This window comes from Hemitrygon akajei, chromosome 14 (assembly GCF_048418815.1).
Source record: "Hemitrygon akajei chromosome 14, sHemAka1.3, whole genome shotgun sequence".
Taxonomy (NCBI): Eukaryota; Metazoa; Chordata; class Chondrichthyes; order Myliobatiformes; family Dasyatidae; genus Hemitrygon; species Hemitrygon akajei.
In genome coordinates this window covers 56,635,131-56,650,821 of record NC_133137.1, presented here as the reverse complement: position 1 = coordinate 56,650,821, position 15,691 = coordinate 56,635,131, and the positions used below count along the sequence as shown (strand labels likewise).

The following is a 15,691-nucleotide window of genomic DNA, read 5'->3' as shown; positions in this document are numbered from 1 at the left end:
CCGACCCCCATCATTGTTCTGAACGAGGTGGGGGTGCATGAACAAGATGGGCCGAGACAGTCCTGTTTCCATGTCGCATACTCAATGTCTTCATGAAATTGAGGAGAACATGACGTTTTAAATTATTCATCTGTCTTCTGTCAGACGTCTCGAAACCAGACAATGGCAGCAGTGGGTCCGTAATTTAATGAGATCAGGGGTGGGAGACCTGAGTTTGTCTGTTTGTTCGCATTATCCCTCGAGGGTTCGCTTTACTTAGTATCATCATCTTAACTTCAGTTGTAAACTCTACAAAGTGGGTGTTGGCAATGAAAGAAGTACCGAGCTCTGCCGTTGCAACTCCTGCTAAATCGTTCTGGGTTAGACTGACTGGTGTGTTGACGCCTGGACTGTATCCAGGGCACTGACTGTCCACAGGGGATTTATCAAGTTCCTTCACTGGGTGTCTTTTCAGCCGACTGATGTCAAAATATCACCGAGAGGTGCTGGGCTATAAAAGACCCGAAGCAATCGCCAGCAATGGGAAACACGACAAGAGAGCAGAAACCAGCATACTCGAGAAAGAGAGGGCTTCGGGAGAGTCTGAATTCCAGTTGAGGTGTTGGCGCTACTTCCCGTAAGTATCTAACAAATCGCACTTCAAACTGAACTCTCTCTCAAAATGCCCTTATCTATTTGGATTCGCGTCCATCTCCGGTTTCCCCGAATGAATCATGTCCCACACCCTAGCTCGTAACCACGTCTACAATTAGAACATTGGCGATTTTTTTTGCTTGTGGACATGCGTTAGTGAATGTTAATGTAAATATGTTTAAATGAATATTGTATAATGCAGCGATCTGGAAGAATTAATGTTTGCAACGAATGTCCAATCTGATTTTGCCGATGGGAAATAACGCAAAACGTTAAGTGATTTATCACATTCGATGCAGACGGCTAGAATCTGAATTATAAACCGCTTCTTCACCTTTATCTGTAAACAGAGTGCGGTAGAAGTTGTTCCAACGCAAGATAAGGAGGTTCACAGTTTGTCGCTAAAAGTTTCTCCCAACGTCTTCCTACTTGTTTGTAACTCCACATTTAAAAGTCATGAACTGGCTGAAACTCTTCACCGTCCTCCTTGTCGCCTTTGTCTTCCACCTCAGCTCGCCGGACGGAGTACAGGCTGTCCCAGGCAGGTCTGTGTATTATTACCACTTTCTCTGGATTATATATTGATCGATGATGTTTAATATGAATATAATGCTGGTATTGATAATCACATAGTACAGTATTGGTAATTTATTTATAGAGCGCTTTTCATACAGACGATATAGTTCAAAATATTTTACAATGAGATAAAGTCCCGACATAAAAATAAAAACTGAAAATAAAAGACAAAAAGATGTTAGTTAAAAGCAAGTTATAAATGAGTTTTGAGTTGGCATTTATAAGTGTCAACTATGTCTGCACCCCTTATAGTTTTAGGTATTGAATTCCGTAGTTAAGGGACTTAGTTCAAAAAAGCTGCCCTGCTCTCATCTTTTGAGAGAGATTGTTTAATTATAAGAGATCGGCAGAAAAAGACTTAAGAACTGGAGCAGGATTATAAAACAAAAACGATCCAGTGATGCACTCCGGTTGCATTGGCAGCTTTCAAATGAAGTAAAGGAACTTGAAAATCAACTTTAAATGATACCGGAAGCCAAATGCGGAGTAGCTAGGACGCTATATTAATATATGCTATTGATGTTTCCAATTATGTAAACACTTGGCCAGTGCCGATACAAATTATCAATAAATCATTTTCTTGTTAGCAGTGTGAGTATTGGTAGCCAACAAAGGATTGCAAGAATTTAGCAGCAAGTTAATTGTACTTTCTGTCATCACTCCAGGACAGAGTCCCGGGAATGCCTGTCACACACAATATAGTAATTGTATTTTGAGATTGTAATACATTGTTCTTACGGATTTTGTTCCTTTTAAATTGATGCAAAGGTCTTCAGAGAAATGGAAGTGTTAGGGAGAATCTTAATAACATCAATTAATTCAACATCGGGCAGAGATACAAGGGAAACTATGCCTTATTTTCCTTATCATCTCTATTAGGAGACATTAGCTGCCTGTAACCCTCTTACTTTCTGCTTTGTTTGACTGGAATTATTACTGCACTTAAACTTGAATAAAAGCTTTATGGACATTTCGAGGAAAATGAGTTTGATTTACTGGTTGAAAATAAATGAGGGGTTTCAAGTAGGGCGAAGATGGACATTTTCATGGAGATGCTTCCTGGTACTGTGCTGGGGACCTACACAGTGATTGCTCCGAAATTTCCTCTGCATTTCAATGCCATTATATCCAACTTTCTCCTGGGATCAATGCCAGCACTCCCTCAGTGTTAACATTCCAAAAGAACAGAAAAGTGGTGCTTCAAGTCTATGAAACGGCTGTCCTATCAGACTCCAACAATTGCTGTGGTACCTGTCCCTGTGCAGAAAAAAAAGCCTTGCAAACTCACCTCCTAACTTAAATTGAGTATTTGCTCTCTAGTATTTTTCATTCCTACCCTGGAAAAAGATTCTTATTGCTTACCTTATCAATGTTTCTTTTAATTTTATACACTTCTTTCATTTTGCCTCTCAGCCTTCAAAGCTCAAGGAGAAACATCCTAAATCTCTTGCCTCTGTCACAGTGATTAAGCTGTGCTCCTTGTTCAATATCGCACTGAGTAAGTACTTCACTGACAGAAGTCATGACAACTGGGTGAAACTTTAAACATTTGCTGCTCTCTTGGTTGGGTGTAAAGGACTCCAAGGCATGCTTAAAGCTGCTTATTCTTCTCCAATGATTGGGCTTAGACTGCTAAGTACCCATAGCATTATGTGTGTGTTGTTCTAGATTTCCAACATCGACAGAAGCCTTTGTGTTTCAGTCCTGCAAAGATTTAGAAAACTTTGTCCTGTTTCTCCTTTCACAGATGCCACTTGACATGATGAATGTTTCCAGCTTCTCTCAACTATTGTTTTAGACTTCTAACATCTATAGATTTTCATTTCCATAACGGATGCAATGGGTTTTTGCCTATTGCCAATCTGTTGTCTCACTTGAGCAGTGAAGCATGTATATTTTATAAGAAAGAAATTGCAAAAGTTTGCACCATTGTTTAAAATCTTGCTCATGCAACACCAGACCAGTCAATACAGGTGGTAATCTTTGGATTACTACCTGTACCACGGGCAAATTGGCATGGGATCAAAAAGATTAGAGAGTTAAATGTGTGGCCCAAGGATTGGTGTGGGAGAAGTGGTTTGAATTCATGAGAAATTGGCACCAGTATTGGGGAAGAAGGGAGCTGTACCATTGGGACAGGCTCTATCTGAACTATGTTGGGACCTGGATCCTAGTGAATTGCATAACTGGGACTGTGGACAGGGGTTTAAACTAAATAGTAGGGGGGTGGGTTCAACAGTTTAGAGAAGTATGGATAAAGTAAAAGTATGGATAAAGATTTTAAAAAAGCAACAGATAAAAAAGAGAAAAGTAAGACAGGAATAAAGAAAAGTCAAGTGCAAAAAGAGTAGAAGATTACAAGGTTTTAAAAGCACAATGAGTGGTGTTACGAATGTGCCACAACTCTGAGGGGCTGAAGGGTACAAAGTAGCCCCCTCCTTTTTGAGAATCGCAAGATCGCTATTAATTCGGGCCTGGGACCCAGGAAATGAGAGAGAGACAGGCAGAATCCACAAGGGTTTGGAATGTGTGTCCTGGCCCCAGAAAGGCGGAACCATTGATGACGACTATTGTCTCTTGGAGACGGAATTGTGTATTGAGTATTGTACTATTCATTGAAGCCCTCAGGGAATGACCAGAGTGGGCTGGTTGAGGGATTGCATCATCCCAAGCTGATTGACATCTGAGACCCCGTGAGTAAGGATAAAAGGATAAAGGGGGAACCAGGAGAAACCAGGAGAAACGTATGAGACTGGTGGGGGCTCGTGTGTGTCCATCCTTGCCCGGATGACAAGTCTTCCACGGAACGGCCTCGCTAAAGGACGAATACGGATCAAGATTGGATAAAGGAAAGCCGGCAAGTTTCAAAAATCTGTCTCTCTCTCCAACCAAAATGCTGCAGCCTGAATGAACTGAGTGACTTTTATATTTCCATCGGACAATACATTATCCCCTAGACAACGATAGAGCTATTTCTTATTGATTATTATTATACCCGCACTTTTAAATTTAGTATTGACGATGTATATTATCTGTATGTTTGCATTGATATTATTTTTGTGTATTTTTATCAATAAATACTGTTAAAAATAGTACCATCAGACTTCAACGGACCTCTCTATCTTTGCTGGTAAGTGACCCAGTTACGGGGTTCGTAACAGTGGAAGGGCACTTTATCTGAATGCCCATAGTATTCGAAATAAGATCAGTGAACTTGAGCACAAATCAGTACGTAGGGGTTTGATTTAGTGGCTTTACAGAGACGTGTTGCAGGGTGGAGAGGGTGGGGAATTAAATATCAAAGGATATCAAGTAATACAGAAGGATAGGCAGGAAGATAAGGGAGGCGGGTAGTGCTCTTAATTAAGGATGATATCAGGGCAATGGTGAGAGGCGATATAAGATCTAAGGAAACAGAAATGGCTCTTAGATCCAAAGGACGAGAACCGGGGCGAAACCCGAACGGTAATGGAAAGAAGCCAGCTCAACCGCAACGCACTGAGTTAACTTATGAACTGCTTATGGAGCTTTTGGATAAAAAATTTGAGGAACAACGTCAGGCTTTTCAACGAGATATAAAGGTTTTTCAAGATTATATGGTTAAGACGGATTCAGTAATTAACCAGCAGCAAGCGCTTATCACATTGCTGCAAGAAGAAGCTTGGAAACGAGATTTGACAATTGAAAAATTGCAACAGGATTTAATTTCGACTATTAAACTGGTGGAGACACTTAAAGCCAAGAGTGTCGATTTGGAGAATCGGTCCAGAAGACAGAACCTACGCATACTTGGTCTCCCAGACGGCATAGAACAAGGCGATCCTTCGAAATACTTTGCTCAATTTCTAAAAGATGCGTTTCCGTCGGTTTTTCCAGTAAACCCTCCGCTACTTGACCGAGCACATAGAATTTGGAGTCGATCACCGACGGTTTCAGATAAGCCCCCGGTGGTAATCGTCCGATTTCATTACGTACACGATAAAGAACAACTCATTCGTGAAGCTCGAAGGGCTGGGATGATTAAATTTCGTGATTATTGTTTTCGTTTGGTGCAAGATTTCAGCCCAGAAGTTATGAAAAAAGGCTGCTTTTTAAACCTCTGATGTCTGAATGTTATGAGAAAAATCTAAAACCTGCGCTCTTATACCCGGCGAAGCTCAGGATCTCCCCCCCGAATGCTCCGCGTAAAGTATTTTTGTCTACCTTTGAAGCGAAAAAGTATTTGGAGGAGAACTTCCCTACTGATACAGTTACTACTCTCCATTAAATGAGTGATTCTGATCGTGAAAGATGGTTTTCGATTTCTTAAACCAGGGTTAGTCTCTGGTTATTGGTGTAGGTTTATCCTATACTTCATATTTAAGTTAAAGTGTGTTTTCGTTATATTAATCGCTCTGTCTTATACACTTTAACTACTATACTATATTTTTGTCTATTATTTTTGTTCCCTTGAAGGTATATTTTTAACCTTTCGAAGTGAATTTTTTGTTTAATATCAAGATAATGGTTTTTTGCAAAGTATTGGTTTAGTTTAAGATGGCGTTATTGTTTCTTTTTTCGTCTTCTTCCTATAATGCATCGCTTATCATAGTTTAAATACTTCTTGATTTGTTTGGGTTATAACCCGATTTATAAACTTTTAATGATTTTATTCCCTTTTTCTTTACAACTCAGCATATTAAGAAGCGCAGTTTTTAGTACTGCGATCATAATTCTTAAAGTTCGGGTGGTTTTTTATATATATCCGTTAAACACGGAGTGGTCTGCTGCTGATATGGGGGTAGAGTTAGTTTCATTTTTTCTTTTTTCTAGCCATATTTTGGCTTTTTTTCTTTTTCATACGGGGGTGGGGGTTGGTCTGTTTTCTTTTTTAATTTTTCTCTTATCAATTTGTTTTAGTTTTTTTACTTGGGCTGTTCTTGAACTACAAATATGTCTACGATGTCGTCACTTCCAGGTCCGCTCTTTATTTTTGTCCCTCTTCCGGATGCATGAGTTTATAACATGGTTAACCCTTTATATACCAAAGGGATGACTTTAGAAACATGGCTCAAACCATTAACTTTGTGTCTTGGAATACTAATGGATTAAACCATCCGATTAAACGAAAGAAGATTTTCAAAGTATTCCAAAGACTTAATGCTCATATTATTTTTGTACAAGAAACTCATGTGAGGAAGGAGGACAAATATCGCTTTTTTAGGTCTTGGCGGGGTCAACAGTATCATTCGAATTCGAATGCCAAAGTTAAGGGAGTTTCAATTTTTATTGACTCCTCTATTGCATTTGTTCAACACGATATCCTTTCGGATCCGAATGGTAGATTTTTGTTAATTACGGGTTTACTCGGTAATAAAAAGGTTGCTATGGTTAATGTTTATGCCCCGAATGTGGATTGTCCTGACTTTTTTAAGTCCTTATTTACTTCTTTACCTAATTTAAATGAATATAAGTTAATAATGGGTGGTGACTTTAATTGTTGTTTAATTCCTTTGATGGACAAATCTACACCTATTCAGACTCTACCCAATAAGTCGGCCACTTGTATTAACTCCTTTTTGACTGATAATGGAGTTTTTGATATTTGGAGATTTCGTCATCCTAATGACAAAGAGTTTTCTTTTTTCTCACATGTTTATCACTCCTATTCGAGAATTGATTATTTTTTTATTGACTCTTGTTTTATTCCATCGGTAATTGGTTGTAATTATGATATTATAGCTATTTCTGACCATGCTCCATTAAAACTTTCTATTAATTTTACGGATACAGCTTTAAATGCTAGACAATGGCGATTTGACTCTACCTTATTGCAAGAACCGGACTTTATTAAATTTATGAAGGAACAGATTGATTTCTTCTTTTCAACTAATTCCACGGAGGATATCTCATGCGGAACACTTTGGGACACTTTAAAAGCGTATATACGTGGACAGATTATCTCGTATTCTGCTGGTCTGAGAAAACGCATTAAGAAGGAAACTCTTTTACTGGTTGATAAAATTAAAGAGATTGACAAGAAATATTCGACTACTCCTAGCATGGAACTTTATAAACAAAGGGTTGAACTTCAAATGGAACATAGTTTATTACTTACATCTCCGATAGAAAATCAATTAATGAAAACCAGATCTGATTTCTATATACATAGTGATAAATCAGGAAAACTGTTAGCTAGTCAGCTGAAGAATGTTTCAGTTAAACGCCAGATTACTAAGGTTCGACAGCAGAATGGGGATTTGACAGTTAACCATGATGACATAAATAAGTCTTTTCAAGACTTTTATACCTCCCTGTATAAATCTGAATTCCCTCAGGATCATAATACCATGTGTGATTTTCTCGGGAAATTGAATTTTCCAAAACTATCATCTGATGATATTTCAGTAATAGATACTCCGTTTACGGATGCGGAAATTAAAGGGGTTATTTCCTCAATGAATTCTGGGAAAGCACCAGGTCCAGATGGGTATACAGTAGAATTTTTAAAATGTTTTTCTGATACTCTATCTCCTTGGCTATGCAAGGTTTTTGAAGAAGCAATTAGATTGGGGAAGTTGCCACAATCTTTTTATAGAGCTTCCATTTCTTTAATACTGAAGAAAGATAAAGACCCTACTGATTGTGCATCCTACAGACCAATATCTTTATTGAATGTGGATTCTAAGATTTTTTCCAAGTTGCTGGCTTCTAGGTTGGAGAAGGTATTACCCCAAATTATTTCGGAAGACCAAACCGATTTTATTAAAAATCGCTATTCTTTTTTCAATGTTAGGAGATTATTGAATATTGTTTATACTCCTTCACATAATACTTCAGAATGTGTTATTTCATTAGATGCGGAAAAAGCATTTGATAGAGTTGAATGGCCTTACTTATTTTATGTGTTGGAGAAGTTTAATTTCAGTCCGACCTTCATTTCTTGGATTAAACTGATATATCAAACTCCAGTAGCCTCGGTGTTTACTAATAATCAAAGATCTCCATTTTTTCGTTTATTTCGGGGCACTAGACAAGGTTGTCCTCTTAGTCCATTACTATTTAACATCGCTTTAGAACCTTTGGCAATTGCCATCAGAGAATCACAGGATATTTTGGGTATTAATCGTGGAACAGATATTCATAAGGTATCTTTATATGCAGACGATTTATTATTATTCATCTCTAATCCTGAGAAATCTATTCCAGCAGTCTTATCATTGTTGGCTCAATTTAGTGAGTTTTCTGGGTATAAGTTAAAGCTTAATAAGAGTGAATTGTTTCCTTTGAATAGACAGGTCCCAAATTATGGTATTTTACCTTTTAAATTAGCTAATGATTCTTTTACTTATTTAGGGATTAAAATTACCAAAAACCATAAAGAATTATTTCGGTTTAATTTTTTACCCTTAATTGATCAGATTAAAGGTTTGTTTACTAAGTGGTCACCATTATCTTTATCTCTGATAGGTAGGATTAATGCTATTAAGATGGTTATTTTACCTAAATTTTTATATGTTTTTCAAGCGGTACCAATTTTTATTCCGAAATCCTTTTTTACTAATGTTGATTCAAAAATTTCTTCATATATATGGCAGAATAAAAATCCCAGGTTAGGTAAAATATACTTACAGAAGACAAAGAAGGATGGTGGGTTGGCATTACCCAATTTCAGATTTTATTATTGGGCAGTTAATATTAGATATTTGATATGTTGGTTGAAAGAATGGGATGGTCCTTTTGGCCCTCATTGGGTGAGTTTGGAAACCAAATCAGTTTCTGCTTATGCTCTGGGTTCTATCTTAGGGACATCTCTCCCTTTTGCTCTTTCTAAATTGCCGAAGCAAATTGACAACCCGATAGTTAAATATACCTTACGTATATGGTTTCAATTTCGGAAATTTTTCGGGTTGACTCAATTCGTGTTAAATAGTCCTATTGTATCTAATTGTTTTTTCCACCCCTCAATTATAGATCATGCTTTTTTGGCTTGGAAAACTAAGGGATTATTAAGATTTTCCGACTTATTTTTGGACAACTGTTTTATGTCCTTTGAGCAACTAGCTAATAAATATAATTTGCCTAGATTTCATTTTTTTAGATACTTACAGGTTAGGCATTTTTTAAGTACGGTACTTCCTTCGTTCCCAAATTCTCTGTCTTCAGATACTTTGGAAAGTTTGTTTGAATTAAACCCTTTTCAAAAAGGGCTTATATCAAAACTTTATAATATAATTATGAAGATACGTTCAGTGCCCTTTGATAAGACCAAAAATGATTGGGAAAGAGAACTTAATCTTATTATTCCTATTGAGAATTGGGATAGAATTCTTAAATTAGTTAATACATCATCTATATGTGCCAAACATTCATTATTACAATTTAAGGTTGTACATAGGGCCCATATGTCCAAGGATAAATTAGCTCATTTTTGTTCTCATATAAACCCTATTTGTGACAGATGTCAATTAGAAATCGCTTCTTTAACTCATATGTTTTGGTCATGTCCACTTTTGAGAAAATATTGGAAAGATATTTTTGATATTATTTCGGCGGTATTGAACATTGATTTACAACCCCATCCTATTACCGCAATTTTTGGTTTACCGATGATGGACTTACTTCACTTATCTCCTTCCGCCTGTCGAATGATTGCTTTTCTCACTTTGATGGCTAGAAGATCTATTTTGTTGAATTGGAAGGAAATTAATCCTCCCACGGTATTTCATTGGCTTTCTCAAACTATGTTATGTCTAAATTTAGAAAAAATTAGAAGTGCTGTATTTGATACTTCTATTAAATTTGAAAAGATATGGAGACCATTTATTCAATATTTTCATATGATGTAATGGCCCTGTGCCAGGCTTATCGGTTTTTTTTCAGCTAGAAATCGTATGTATGTTGAGAGGATCGGAGTTGACGTCATTGATGTTTATGTATGCTCGTGAGATACTTTTTTTTTCTCTTTTTTAAAAGTTTTTTTTAGTTTTTTTTTCTTTGTTTTTTTTTCTTTTTCTTGATACTAGATTAGTAGATTAGCTAACTTTCTTAGATAGATTTTTTTTATTCTCTTTTTTATACTATATATTATGGAATATCTAAACTTACCTTGTTCATATATATACTATATGGTTTATGTTTTGGGAAACTTACTTATGCTGTATTCATTGTTTATGTATTTCTTTATGTATAATGGGAGTCTATATATTTGTAATCCCTTACCATTATTTGAATTGTATCTCATTCATAATATTCTAAATATTAATAAAAAGATTGAAAGAGAGAGAAGATCTAAGGAGCAGAATGTTGAATCCATCTGGGTAGAGATTAGGAATAGTAAAGAGGAAAAATCACTGGAGGGAGTTGTCTATCAGCCATTGAATAATAACATTACAGTAGCAGAGGCAATAAACAGAGAAATATCTGAGGCATGTAAGAATGAAACAGCAATTATCATGGGGGACTTAAACTTGCACATAGATTGGGTCAATCAAGTTGGTCGAGGCAGTCTTGAGGACTTCATAGAATGCATCCTTGATAGCTTTCTTGAACAGCATGTTACTGAACCTACAAGGGAACGTGCTATCTTAGATTTGGTCCTGTGCAATGAGACAGGTAAAATTAGTGATCTTGTAGTTAGGGATCCTTGTGGAAAGAGTGATCACAGCATAACTGAGTTTCTCATACAAATGGAGGGTGCAATGGTTCAATTGAAAACCAGTGTATTCTGCCTAAACAATGGAGACTACAAGGGGATGAGGGAGGGTTTGGCTAGTGTAGACTGGGAACGCAGGCTATATGGTGGGACGATTGAGGAACAGTGGGAAACATTCAAAGAGATTTTTCACGGTGCTCCACAAAAGTATATTCCAGTTAAAAACAAGGACATTAAGGGTGGGGAGAGCCAACTTTGGATAACTAAGGAAATAAAAGAAGGAATCAAACTAAAGGTCATGTGTACAAAATCGCCAAGAGTAGTGGGAAACTGGAAGATTGGGAAAACTTTAAAAACCAACAAAGAACCATTAAGCGAGCATTAAGTAATGGGAAGCTAGATTATGAAAATAAACTAGCACAAAATATAAAAACAGATAGTAAAAGTTTTTATAATTATATTAAGCAGAAAAGCAGAGAAGGGGGAATTGATATTGGATAACGGGGAAATGGCAAAGTCTTTGAATGACTATTTTGTCTTGCTCGTCACAGTGCAGGACACTCCTAACATGCCAAAGAGAGATGTTATGGATGCGTTGGGAGGTGAGGACCTCAATACAATAGTTATCACTAGAGAGGTAGTACTGAACAAACTTGTAGCCTTTAAGATAGATAAGTCCCCTAGTCCTGATAGAGTGCATCTAGGGTACTGAAAGTAATGGCAGAAGTTATAATGGAGGCTTTGGTGATAATTTACCAAAATTCTCTGGACTCTGGGTAGGTCCCAGCAGATTGGAAGAAGGTGAATGTCACGCTACTGATCAATAAAGGCTGTAGGCAAAAGGCAGATAATTATAAGCCAGTTACTTTAACATCTGTAGTTGTATGGTGCCCTTGACAAGATAAACTGTTCCACAGTATGCCACAGGGCTAAAATTAGGCTAATCAAGACGTACAAAAAAGCTGGACGAACTCAACAGGTTGGGCAGCATCTGTCGACTGTTCGTGTCAACGGATGCTGCCCGACCTCCTGAGTTCGTCCAGCTTGTTTGTACGTCTTGATTTGACCACAGCATCTGCAGTGTACTTTGCGTTTAAAATTAGGCTAAAGTTTATATTTTTTAATTCTGTAAGTTTTAGTAATTTAGCAATGTGCTGCTGCTGCAGAACAACAAATTTCACATCATGTGTGACATTGAAAATAAACCTGATTCTGAGATTAATGAAGGAATTATGAGTAATGGGAACCACGTACATGATCAAACGGGTGCAGTTTAAACATAATATTAAGGGGAGGGAGAACAATAAGGAGACCAACTTACTGGATGGCTTAACAATGCTTGGAGCCTAAATGGTTAAAGGCCTGGTGATTAAAGAAAGGAGAAGGCACAAGAGGTGGAGGAACAAAAACTTCTCTGTGAACAGGGGGTTTGAAGAAGATTACAGCAATGAGAGAGGTGAGGTCATTGAAGGATTTGAACAAGAGTGTTAAGAATTGTTAATGTTGAGGCAATAGTGGCCTACACAGAAGAAACGTATGCACGGATCTTTGTTACCTCAGGACAGCCACACACACAAAATACAGGAGGAACTCATTAGGTCAGGCAGCATCTATGTAGGAAAATGAACAGTCAAGATTTCAAACTGAGACCCTTCATCAGGACTGTCCTTGGGACAGTCTGGATTTGTTAAGCTTCATGGGGGAAGGCAGTAAATGATAAATCAGATCCAACTTGACAGAAATGGAAGCCAAAACATACTACTGCCTTTTGAGCAGCCCCTAAAGATTTTCCTGCTTTTCGTTTTCCTTTTCATTATTTACTTAGTCTGGTAACTGGTGCTACCAGCCCAATGAGCCTGCACTGCCCAACTACTTCATGTCACCAATTAACCTACAAACCCGTATGTCTTTAAAATATGGGAGGAAACCATGGCACCCAGATGAAACACATGCATTCATGGAAAAACAGTGGTGGAATTAAATCCGGGCCACTGGCACTGTATTAGTGTTGTGCTAACCCTGACATGACCTTGCCATCCTTCATAACTTTGCATATTGTTTCTCTTCAAATGAGTTATTCTTGTTCCCAGTGACTTAGCTACTGTGCAGATCTGAGTGATGAGGAAGAGGTCACCCTTTGAAGCTGCCAAAGGTAACAGGGTTCACCAAGTGGCTGCCAGGTGAGAGCCTGAAAATTAGACAATAGATAACCTTCCTCCCACTCCTACGCAGTTTACCAGGAATTTAACTGATAACCTAATGCTTCAATGATGCACAGTATTTAGCAGTGACTAGATCTAGTGGATTGGAGGAAAAATTTAAAGCATCTATATTTTTACATCTAATTGGCGAAGATGCTTGCGACATCTACAAAAGCTTTCAAGTTGATGAGACAGCCTTTACTTTGGACACTCTGATAACAAGATTTGAGGAGCATTTTTTCCCCAAGTAAAAACGTCACATTTGAGAGATGCAAGTTCTTTTCCTCTGAACAGAAGGAAGGTGTCAGCTTTGACCAATACTTAGCTAAGCTTCACATACTGAACATGTCCTGTGAGTTTGGAGACTTGAGCGACTCACTAGTCAGAGACAAAATAGTTTGTGGAATCCTACATAATGAACTCCAAGGAAGATTGCTTTGGGAAAAAGATTTAACGTTAAAAAAGGCTGTGAATATGTGCAGAGACCACACAAGTACAAGCTAGGGGGATGCACCAAACAGGTGACAGTGCAAGCTGTGAAAACAGAGGAGCAAAGCACATGGCATTTCACAAAGCAACTGCGTAGCAAAGAGACAGGCTCAAACAACAAAGATGGAGGCAGACACATCCCAAGGAAGTCTCCTGCTTATGGAAAGTCCTGCAGTAAGTGTGGGAAGAAGAATCATTTTGCAAAGCCTCTTGCAAATTCCTATAGATGTAAAATGGAGAGAATTCTGACTGGCTGCATCACAGTCTGGTATGGTTACTCCATTGTACAGGATTGCAAGAGCTTACAAAAGATTGCAGACTCAGCCTCTCCTTAGAGAGACAACCCTCTCCATTATCAAGAACATCTTCAAGGGCTAGTGCCTGAAGAGTACAACATCTATCAATAAGGATCCTCACCATCTGGGGCAAGCCCTGTGCTCATTACTACTATCAGGGCAGAGGTACAGGGGCCTGAAGACCCACACTCAATGATTCAAACAGATTTGTCCCATCTCCCCCAACCCCAGCCATCAGATTTATAAATGGTCCATGGACTCGTGAACACTACTTTGCTCTTCTTTACTTAGTAATGTGTAAAATTTACTTATTAATGTATAATAATTTTATGTGTTTGCAAAGTACTGCTGCACTTACCAACAAACTACACATTATATAAGACAGTGATACCAACACCCAATTCTGGCCTCTTCCTTTTGCTAAATTTCCTTTAGTGTTGTAGATTCATATTAAAATGTGTGTGTGTTCTTCTTGTATGAGTATGATTAGTTCTTGAATAAGCACTCTGATATAACTGAATATAACCTATGAACATATCTGAATATAGCAGACCATTTTGGGGCAAGGAGCCTGTTCCTGCTCTGTACAGTTCTGTGTTTTATTGTTAGTCTAATCAAGGGCACTTATTTTCTTAATTTATTCTTGCAGAAACTTAAAGCCACGAGGATGCGTCATTAGCACCTGTACGATGGCACGTCTGTATAAACTTTTGCATCAAGTCCCAAGTACCGCACGGACAGATGTGGGTCCAAACTCCTTTGGCAAGAGAGACAGCATGTGACCGTACAGCGGAGAGTTCCTGCCTTACCCACAACGTGAGAACGCAGAGCAACCCTGGCTTATGTTCTAAAAGTTAATGCATTATTACTATTGCTCCAGTCTCGGTAGAGGTTGAAAGTGTTCGTCTGTTTTAGAATTTCAAGCAGTTGTGCCCTGTTTCACTATTCCTGGATATTTGCTTCTGCTTTCAAATATAGTATGGATATGATCAGGTTTGTTGCTTTATGTAAGAAGTATGCTGCATGTTTTTAATTCAAATAAAGCTGTTGATACCACATACATATCTGTAATACTTAAATTCTTTGGATTCTTTTCAAGACTATTGAGAATTAGTACACACAGTAAGATGCAAGGCATGTGCAGAAGCCTGCTATTCAGCTCCAAAATTCCCAAACCAGACAGCAGAGAAATTGTGTATTCACAATTAATTTTGTTGCTGTCCTCTCGCAGGCTTTAAAACAGAGATGCCTGGAAAGAAACTTCATTTTAGTAAGAGATAAGATTCATTGGTTCAGTAGTATGAAATGGCATTTTCTTCAGTGTTACCAACTGAAGCCAGTGCTGAGTTTAGATAAGTTTCATTCTATTTGCTTTATCATTGGAACTAAGCAGCCAGCAGGACATTGGTTAGCTGCACCTTGCCAAGTAGGAAGAACCTGAGGTCACAATTACATGTCCTCCCAACTGATGAGATCTGAGAACTCAATATTAATCAATATTGCTATTGATTTAGACTTTTAAGGAATCAATTTTCTCAGCGCATCTGCAAATGAGAATTGGACCTGGATTAACATGCAAAATTCATATTATGTTTTACAGCACAGAATTAAGCCCTTGAGCCCAGTATATCTACGCTGACCTCTCTACACTAATTCAATCTACACTCACAGCTCACAGATTTGTGCTTCACCCTATCAGGCCTGCATTCTTTTCATGTTGCTCTTCCTCTTCCAATCACCCTGTGGCCAATTACTGTCATTAATTCTTGTGTAGTTGCCCTTCCCTCCATACAGCCCTACTCCTGATTCACACGACATGGTCCCCTTGACTCAACCTCACCTCTCCCTTCTAGGCCCACCTG

At 38.0% G+C, this 15,691-nt stretch overlaps 1 long non-coding RNA gene across 1 annotated transcript; it reads left to right on the top strand.

Annotated features, from left to right (window-relative positions):
• Positions 1-473: 473 nt before the first annotated feature.
• Positions 474-14,885, top strand: LOC140738993 (uncharacterized). The gene is made up of 3 exons (XR_012101516.1): positions 474-616; positions 984-1,178; positions 14,479-14,885. It is a non-coding gene; the product is annotated as an uncharacterized lncRNA (long non-coding RNA).
• Positions 14,886-15,691: the final 806 nt, after the last annotated feature.